We start from the raw sequence: 9,465 nt of genomic DNA, 5'->3' as shown, positions 1-9,465 counted from the left end.
CGCAATCGTTGAACCCTGCGTTTCTGGGAACGGCTGAGTCCGTCGGGGCACCACCTTGGCCGGTGGTACCTGTCTTCTTCTTCTCCCTCGTCTTCTGAATCTTCGAGATCTTCCAACCGAGGGGACTCAGCTCGTTTGCTCTGTGGCGGGAGAGGTCCTAAGCGCTCGAACACGGACACGTTGGCTGCCTCCTTCTTCCGGTTGCATTCTGGGCAATTGCCGATTGTTGGCAATCGGCTCATTCCTGAATCCCAGCAGTGCCTGAAGAAAGGACAATCCCAGTGCCTGTCCTCGTCGTCTTGCTCCCTTGCCTTTCCCTGGGCACAACGCTCATGCTCCTCCTCATCGCGATTCTGCCGACGATGTCTTCTGGCTTCTCTGGCCAGACGCACTCTTTCATCACCGTCGCTGGACCGTCGGCGTTGGTCGTACTGACTCACATACTTGTTGAGGAGGTGATCAGAGAGGGTCGCCGATATCTTATGTTCTTCACTTCTCCCTCGTGACGTAGCGCTTGCCGTCTTGGCGGAGCCGATCGCGTGGAGCGGCTTCCTCCGAATCTTTGCTATGAGAGCAGCTGCCCTCATCTCCATCCTTGCCAGCGTGGTGTCCAAGATCTACCATGTTGATATTGCACAGGAAACCCGGCTGGCACCCCGCATGGCAAGCATACTCCACCATGTTCACGGCGGGGAAGGGCTGGGTATCGACCTTCATGGCGTACTGGTTGAACACTAGACGCCCGTTCTCTATCGCCGCTTGGATGTGCTGCCGCCATACCCTGCAGTCGTTGGTGGTGTGGGAGAACGTGTCATGCCATTTGCAGTATGGCCTTCCGTTCAGCTCTTGCACCGTGGGGAACTTGTGGCCTTCGGGTACCTTTATATGCTTCTCCGTGAGTAAGAGATCAAAGATCTGCTCCGTTTTGGTCACGTCGAAGTCGAACCCTTTCGGAGGGCCTTGTGGCTTCACCCATTTGCAGGTCACGGGGCCTGAAGCTCGAGTCCATTCAGCCACTGCTACCTCCTGATCTCCCATGGCACCTTCATCTTCGTCTGCATCAACCACAGTCACCACCCGCTTGAATTTGTCCTGGTAAACATCTGGGTGGCGCTGTTCATATGCTGTCGCTTCTGCACCATGTGCGCTAACGAAGGGTAGTCTGCTTGGGAGGCCACGTCCTTGATTGATGATGAGAGACCCACCACCGCCAGCTCGACTGCTTCCTTTTCACTTAAACGAGCCGAAAAGCATCGGTTCCTAATGGTCCTGAAGCGCTGGGCGTATTCTGCCACTGTCTCCCCGCGCTTCTGTCGTACTTGCGCTAGATCGGCAAAACCAACATCGGAAGCCTCTGAGTGATATTGCTCGTGGAATTGCTCTTCCAACTGCTTCCAAGTCTGGATGGAGTTCGGTGGTAGCGATGTGTACCACCCGAAAGCCGATCCTGTGAGGGACTGTGCGAAGAACCTCACGCGCAACTCGTCTGACGCTGAGATCGTGCCCAGCTGTGCCAAATATCGGCTCACATGCTCGATGGAGCTGGAACCATCTGATCCACTAAACTTCGTGAATTCCGGGAGCCGATATTTGGGTGGCAGCGGGATCAGTTCGTAGCTGTTGGGGTACGGCTTGGTGTAGCCGAACGCCTTCCTTTTCGGCATCATACCGAACTGATCTTTAGAATTGCACAGATCTGATCCGCTGTGATGGCTGTAGGTGTCGAACCCTGAAGATTCGCCGGGGTGGCATACTTAACCAGCCATGCTTGCTTTTCCGGTTCTAAGCCAACTGCAGGAGCTGGGCCTTGGAGGTTCGTCGGGGTGGCGTACTTAGTCAGCCACGATTGCTTGTCAGGATCGGCTCCTGACGTTCCTCCTGCCGTCCCAGAGGCCGCTGATATTGCAGCCTGGTTCGAGAGTGCCCAGGCGTTGCGATCAGTATGTACGCGCACGTGTATCCGTGCGGGATCTCCTTAGGCGGCTCAGGTAGGAATTGGTAGTCCCCGGGATCACCACCATCCTTGTAGACGACATATGCCGATGAGTTCGGCGGTTCCGGTGCTACCCATGCGAACGGCCGGGGCTGGAGCGGCATCTCTCCTTTGAAAGTCCCCGAGCCGGTCCCGACGGGGAGTACCGGTGACTCATGATTTCCTGGACGACGCGCGAGCGACACGCTCCAAGGTGTTCACCAGGCTCTCGGAGTGGCGGTGCAGCGAATGAGCCACCATGTAGTTGATCTCTCGCCGCAGGTGACTCGGTGCGTTCTTCTGACGGAGCGGATAGGTCCACTCCATCGAGCGCGCCTTCGGGTGTGAAACCCTTCCACCTGACGCCATGGGTGCGGGTTCGGTGGAAGGAGCCGATGAGTTCGGCTCCGAGGGTTGCCTTGATCTCGTCATGTTTCTTCTTGAGCTCATCAGGCAGATCCGCGTATGTGACCGGAGCGTCTTCCGCCATCTCAGATGTAGATGGCGATGTCGTGGATGTCGTCGACTGTCCCACCGGGCGTGCCAGAATGTGTTGACGTCAGAAACCCACTGGCGGGCAGAGACGGGCAACACCGTAGAGCCGGGAACAACTAGGGCTGCGGCTGGCCCTAGTCCCTCTGAGCGACGGCCCGCAAAGCCTCCCGGTCGCACGCACCGATGTTTATCACAAGGGCGTGCCACCTGACCTATACCTGGTCAGGAAGGTGTGGATGATGCCTCGCTTAGTTTCCTGCAGGGCACACACGTAAACGTTAAATACGAGCCTCGATCGGCTCTCAGGTTATCCTGTGAATCGGCTCAAAGAGCCGATCCACCCATGATTCAGACGGGGTGTCCGAATATATGGTGGTCCTGCTTGATCAAGGTAAAGCTGATTAGATCTACGACGATCTGGGGTTTTCACCGCATAACCGGATCATCCTACTCAGGTTCGGGCCTCGCGCTCGCGCACGGTGACCGTAAACCGATCCTAGACAGGGCCTAAAAACCAACACGAGGTTGATCCCCGGAACATCCGTTCTAGGACTAGCAAACGCCACCCTACACGCCGCTGGATCCTCCGACCCCTTGTAAGGCCTAACTATTGCAGATATTAAACTAATCCTTGTAGAACAAGGAGCAATCGTAACGGATCAGATCTACTAAACTATGATCAAGCGGGGTGCCGCCCCTACGCCTAAGATAGGCGTAAGGGCGGCAAGACACGCAAGGGTTGCACTACGAGAGCATGCAGCATGAAGAACAATGCTAACCCTAACATGTCTAAGATAACTACGTTGCTCGCCATCAAAAAGGCTTCAGCACGAGCAACGCATGAACAACGGGGCAGGCTTGTGCTTCCTAGATCGCAAGATGCGATCTAGGCAGCATGATGCTTACCGGTAGAAACCCTCGAGACGAAGGAGTTGGCGATGCGCCGAGATTTGTTTGTGGTTGAACGTTGGTTGTTGTTTATTCCATAAACCCTAGATACATATTTATAGTCCAGCGGACTTTCTAATGTGGGCGTGCACTAAACCGTGCACGAGTAAGATTCTATCTCTAAACTAAGATGCGATCTAATATGTTACAGATACACGGGCAATTAAGCCCAATTTGGTATAAAGGGCCGATTCACGTATTCCTTCTACATATATTCTTCACGTCCATCTTGATCGTGGCCCACCTCTGACTTGGTCAAATTCTGGTGATAACAAGAACAGACGTCGCCATCACCGGCTCCGCCCATTCCAGAAACAAAGGTTTTCACCTGGATCTACCACATCATAAATCCATCTATCAGCCTGTGTATCGGACCGACCACCCTATGAACCTCGTCGTCGACCAAGGACGCACCAGACCCGTTAGACTGATGGTACCTTGCGGGGGTTGTAGCCACACCGGCAGGAGGTAAGACAGGGCCCCAACACCGGGGACCCGACGAAGAGAATGTTGCATGTGTCATCGCTGGAGGGGCGCTCACCACATTCGTGATAACACACCTCGCCGCCTAGAGTAGGCCATCCACAACAAACTCCACCGTGGTGCCGCAAGGGAACTCGGAAGCACCGTCGTGATCCCCCACGCGCGCAGTCGAGATCCTCCACATCGGCCAGATCTGTTGCTGGCCACCGCGAGCGAACGCTCGGCACCGCCGTCGGCCGCAGGAGCTTCGCCTGACGGTATCCTCCGGTGAAGGCGCAGCGAGAGGGGTAGGGAAGGGAAGTGGCGGCGCTAGGGTTGAGTGGGCGCTCGAGCCGCCGCTCGACGGGAGCGACGCGAGCGGTAGTCAATTGTCATGCCATCAAAATGACTGGTTGCTATTGCATATGGAGGTATGTTACCAGCTAAGTTACTTCCACTCTGAGTAGTTGAGTGCACAATTAATTTCAATGAAGAGCCTCGACTAAGATAAACCATGCTTTTCAACCTTTTTTTACTTATCATTTGCTGTTTAATTAACGCTGATCGATTTTGAGGACATAGAAGCCTTGACTAATGAATTCTCCTGTTCGAGCTTACGGAGAGAACGTACTAGAAACAATATGTAAGTGGTTACAGTTTGCCGCAACCAAATGCTCGTCATACCTCGTCCAAAGTGGAATTAATCTTGTTTAGGACCGAAACAGAACGGGTGACGCGGAGTGCTATTTTCTCCAATTTTACCCGTCCCGATCAACGGCCCGACTAGCCAGGCGTGGTGTGCCGACCTCGCCGACGGCGTGCGTCGGGACGAGGACCCACCGGTACGTAGCTTGACCAAAGCGCGAGGCCTGCTCACCTGTTACGAGCGCTGATTGAGTGGTCAGCGCGAAAGGAAGGGAAAGGTTGCGCGTTCGGTGCTACTTCGAGACCACTTCTCACCGTTTCGAGCGCACTGATCGCCTGATCTTCTATGAATTAATCACGAAGGGAAATGTTTCCAGAGGGACCTAGAAGTTTTCATTGAGCGGTGGCACAACCTTTACAAGTAGGACCTAGATAAAATAGAAAATTACACATAGGTCCGGACAGTTTGCACCAAGGACCCTAAAAGTAGTTCTGAAAACGTCATTGAGTCTAGCTCCTTCACCACCAATCATCACATCGCAGCACAACCAAGAACCTCGCCGCCGAGGACAGAACCACTTGGAACGAGGCACCGGGAGCCAATTGTACTGGAGTAAAGGGGCCTCCGCTTTGGCTTTGTAGCCTCGAGGTTGATCTTAGCTTTCAGTCGCCAGCCTGAAGGAACCCAAGCCGACGAAGAGGGTGGGAGTGGTCGCCATTCGACCATCTTAGACGGTTGTTGATAAAGAGAAATCATGATGCACTTTCATGGGCAGCTTTTGTGCTCTCTGTTGTAGATTAGACTCCAATTGCAGGGCCATGGAAATCCCCTTCTTCCTCGCCTCCTTGTTGATTGCAGAAGAAGATCTCCAAGTCCCAGCCATGGAGTCGAGATTCACTGAGAAGCGCGGGCTTATTTAACAAGATCCGGCCAGATCCGTACCTTGCCTCTGTCCTCCATGGATGCCGACGAGAAGAGGTACCTCGTCACATGTAAGTGCTTAATGGCCGCGTACCAACCTTGTACACCATTAGTAGTTGAGATAATGTTAGCGTGCTCGCACACACGCTAACAATAGTCTATACTGGTACCAGTACTGAGACTCGTAGTAGTGTTCTTCCAGCTAGACTTGTGGCGCATGTCTATATGCACGCACACACTACTAGTATTTAATAGGGATTTAAAAACAAAATGCTCAATATATACATACAATACAAACTTTATCGGCCTTTAAGAACATATAGCTAGCTAGCTACATCATGTAACTGTTGCAACAAAATCACAAAGATCGAAGTAGCAACATCATGTCGACATAACGGTATTAGAAGGTAGATATAAGTAGCATATTATTAAGAAAATATAGCTAGCTACGTAACTAGCTACTCCACGACCGCCTGCGCATCCGGCTTCGGATGTGGGTAATGGAAAATGGCCCCATCAGCGTCTCTCGGCTTGTGGTATTCTCCATCATACGAAGAGGAGTCTGCGCGGTCTTTTTAGTAGAAGTAGGTGTGTCCGAATACACCATTCATATAGAAATGATATTTCATCCCGAGCTCCATCTGTAGAACTATGCAAGTTGTATCCAACTAGGGCCATGAAAATTGGTTATGTTTGCCTCATTGGTTACTTGAGTAACGAAGGACCTCTTGGGTATGGGCAGTGACTCATGCTCACGAGCGACTTCAAACTGTCCCAATTGATTAATGTCTATGTATATGTTCCGTGAGTCACACCTTACGCTACATGGGATAGCATGGGCACAATTATATGAAATAAGTAACAATTAGTCAAACATACAAGTGGATGGAACTACATATGAACAACTTAGAGGCACAACATGTTGAATAAAAACTCATGTGTCATGGTTTCAAGGTCATCCGTGAAAACTATGAAAAACTTTTATCCTCGCACCTAACTTGTTCACGGTTTGATGGATCCATTTGTTGCATATATAGTCGGTTATGTTAACAAATCTATCAAAATGTATTTGCATTTGGAAGAAATGACAAGTATCCATAGGTGTAAATCCTCATATGAAGCCACAAAAGAAAAAAAAAAGAGTTCTACAAGATCAAATCAAATGCGCAAGCAATGTGCATGTACATTTTCTCATTAGTTCGTACCAGAGTACAATCATCTGATGTTGCAATGAAATAGAACTAAAAAGGAACATCAAGTAGGGCCAAATGAAGAACGACATGCCTCCCCTCATAATGGCATGGGACACACAGACTCAGGGATGGTGCGAGGGAGTCAAGTAGGGTGCACAAGATTTGTATTTGTGCATATCACAAGGCTCCCTAGCACCATCCTGTGATAACATTAGAAATTGAGGAATTTCTAGTCCCTTAGAAATTTAATGATCGGTCACTTCAACGTAACAAAAATCATACAAGAATAAAGCCTCACACTTACATCGTACACATAAATCACATGGATGGTGTGAGTGAACCAAGTAGAATGCACAAGATTTGTATTTGTGTGTATCGCATGGTTCATTCGCACCATCCCTTGGATCACATCCGAAATTGAGGAACTTTTGATTCCACAACAATTTAATCACCGAACAACTAAATCAAATGTTTAGGGTTCCATAGCAGAAAATAAAAATTCCTACCGATAGAATAACATAGCCAATATTTAGTCTATGCCGATGTAAGGTAACAGAGGGATTCCGTGTTCTTACCTTTGAAGATCTAAAATTGTTACGTTCCAAATGAACATTGTTGATGAAGGTGTACGCTGATCTCAGGATCGAGTAGAAGTACATGAGATGGAGCGCTCCAAGTGTCACACCTCGGCAGTTCTACAGACGTACGGTGTATAGACTCCCCCGATCTCCGGTCCATCAAAGCAGCGGAAGAAGAAGATCCGGACTAAGATTCCAGTAGCACAACGTCGTGCGTATGGTGGATAAACCTCTATACCCGGTGTGTAGACTCCAAAACTCGAGAACCACACGTGAGGGAGATAGAGGGAGGGATGGAGTGAGACAAAGATAGGGGGATGAATGAATGAAAGGAGGGGGTCCTCTTTATATAGGGGGAAGGAGAGTAGGTGGGGGCCACCATGGCCGCCCCCATGCACCGCCCTCCTCATGGGCTGCCCAAATTGGGCCCATTAGGTGGTTTCCCTATTTTTTTATATTTTAATATTTAATTTAGCTAATTAAATAATAAAGCATATTATTAAGTCTTCGAACAATTCACAAACCCCGGAACATATTCCAGTTCATTTTCCGGAACAATTCAAGTGTTCTCTCTTATTTCTCAATGATCCCGAATCTATCTCGAAGTGTCGTATACCCTTAAGCGTGCCACCCTACGGGTTCGGGAATGCATAGTCAACTAGACATGATTGAAACATGTCTTCGATCAATGATCATCAGGAGGTTCCAGAAAAGCATGACGACCCCTACGATTTCCACGAATTATCTTTATCGCTTGAACCTCAACGTCGAGTCCTATTCCCTTTGTCACACGATACTAAGTTTGCCGAAGACACGATCTTCGGTATCCTGTATACCTAGCTCAATCTCGTTACCGACATACATATTAACTAGTTCCTGTGATATCACATCCTCATGACATAGTTACATGCTTGCAAGCTTCATAGATGTACCTAGTGGGCCCAGAGTATCTATCCGTCACGCGGATGGATAAATCCCGCTCTTGACACATACGTCTCAACCCATCCTTTGGAATACTTGAGCAACATTTTTATGATCACCCTGTTACCGTTTGATGGTTGATGTTCTCAAAGAAGCCTCCGGTGACAGTGCTTAGATATGGCATCACAGTCTAAAGATTAGGTTACAACATTTTTACTAGTATCACAATGCTGAACTTTGTGATTGGATCACATTGCAGTACTTTAGATGGGTGTGTGTACATCCCATCATTCATCCAATGACATGACTCCATTATCAATTGACGTAGATGTCCATGATCATGAAACCTTGATCATCTATTAATCAATGAACTATTTTACTAGGGACATGGTTTTATTTACATACCGCACGTGTACTAAAGTTTCCTCTTAATACGGTTATAGCATGTATAAAACTTATTATGAACACAGATATGACAATAAAATATCTTTATTTATTTACCTCTAGGGCACTGATACGCGTACAACACGCGTCCGTTAGGAACCCCAAGAGGAAGGTGTGATGCGTACAGCGGCAAGTTTTCCCTCAGAAAGAAACCAAGGTTTATCGAACCAGGAGGAGCCAAGAAGCACGTCGAAGGTTGATGGCGGCGGGATGTAGTGCGGCGCAACACCAGGGATTCCGGCGCCAACGTGGAACCTGCACAACACAACCAAAGTACTTTGCCCCAACGAAACAGTGAGGTTGTCAATCTCACCGGCTTGCTGTAACAAAGGATTAGATGTATAGTGTGGATGATGATTGTTTGCGAGAAAACAGTAGAACAAGTATTGCAAGTAGATTGTATTCGATGTAAAAGAATGGACCGGGGTCCACAGTTCACTAGAGGTGTCTCTCCCATAAGATAAATAGCATGTTGGGTGAACAAATTACAGTCGGGCAATTGACAAATAGAGAGGGCATGACCATGCACATACATGATATGATGAGTATAGTGAGATTTAATTGGGCATTACGACAAAGTACATAGACCGCTATCCAGCATGCATCTATGCCTAAAATGTCCACCTTCGAGGTTATCATCCGAACCCCTTCCAGTATTAAGTTGCAAACAACGAGACAATTGCATTAAGTATGGTGCGTAATGTAATCAATAACTACATCCTCGGACATAGCATCAATGTTTTATCCCTAGTGGCAACAAGCACATCCACAACCTTAGAACTTTCATCGTCATCGTCCCAGATTTAATGGAGGCATGAACCCACTATCGAGCATAAATACTCCCTCTTGGAGTTAAGAGTAAAAACTTGGCCAGAGCCTCTACTA

Source organism: Lolium rigidum, chromosome 6, assembly GCF_022539505.1.
Source record: "Lolium rigidum isolate FL_2022 chromosome 6, APGP_CSIRO_Lrig_0.1, whole genome shotgun sequence".
In the NCBI taxonomy this organism is placed as follows: domain Eukaryota; kingdom Viridiplantae; phylum Streptophyta; class Magnoliopsida; order Poales; family Poaceae; genus Lolium; species Lolium rigidum.
Note: the sequence above shows the minus strand (reverse complement) of the source record.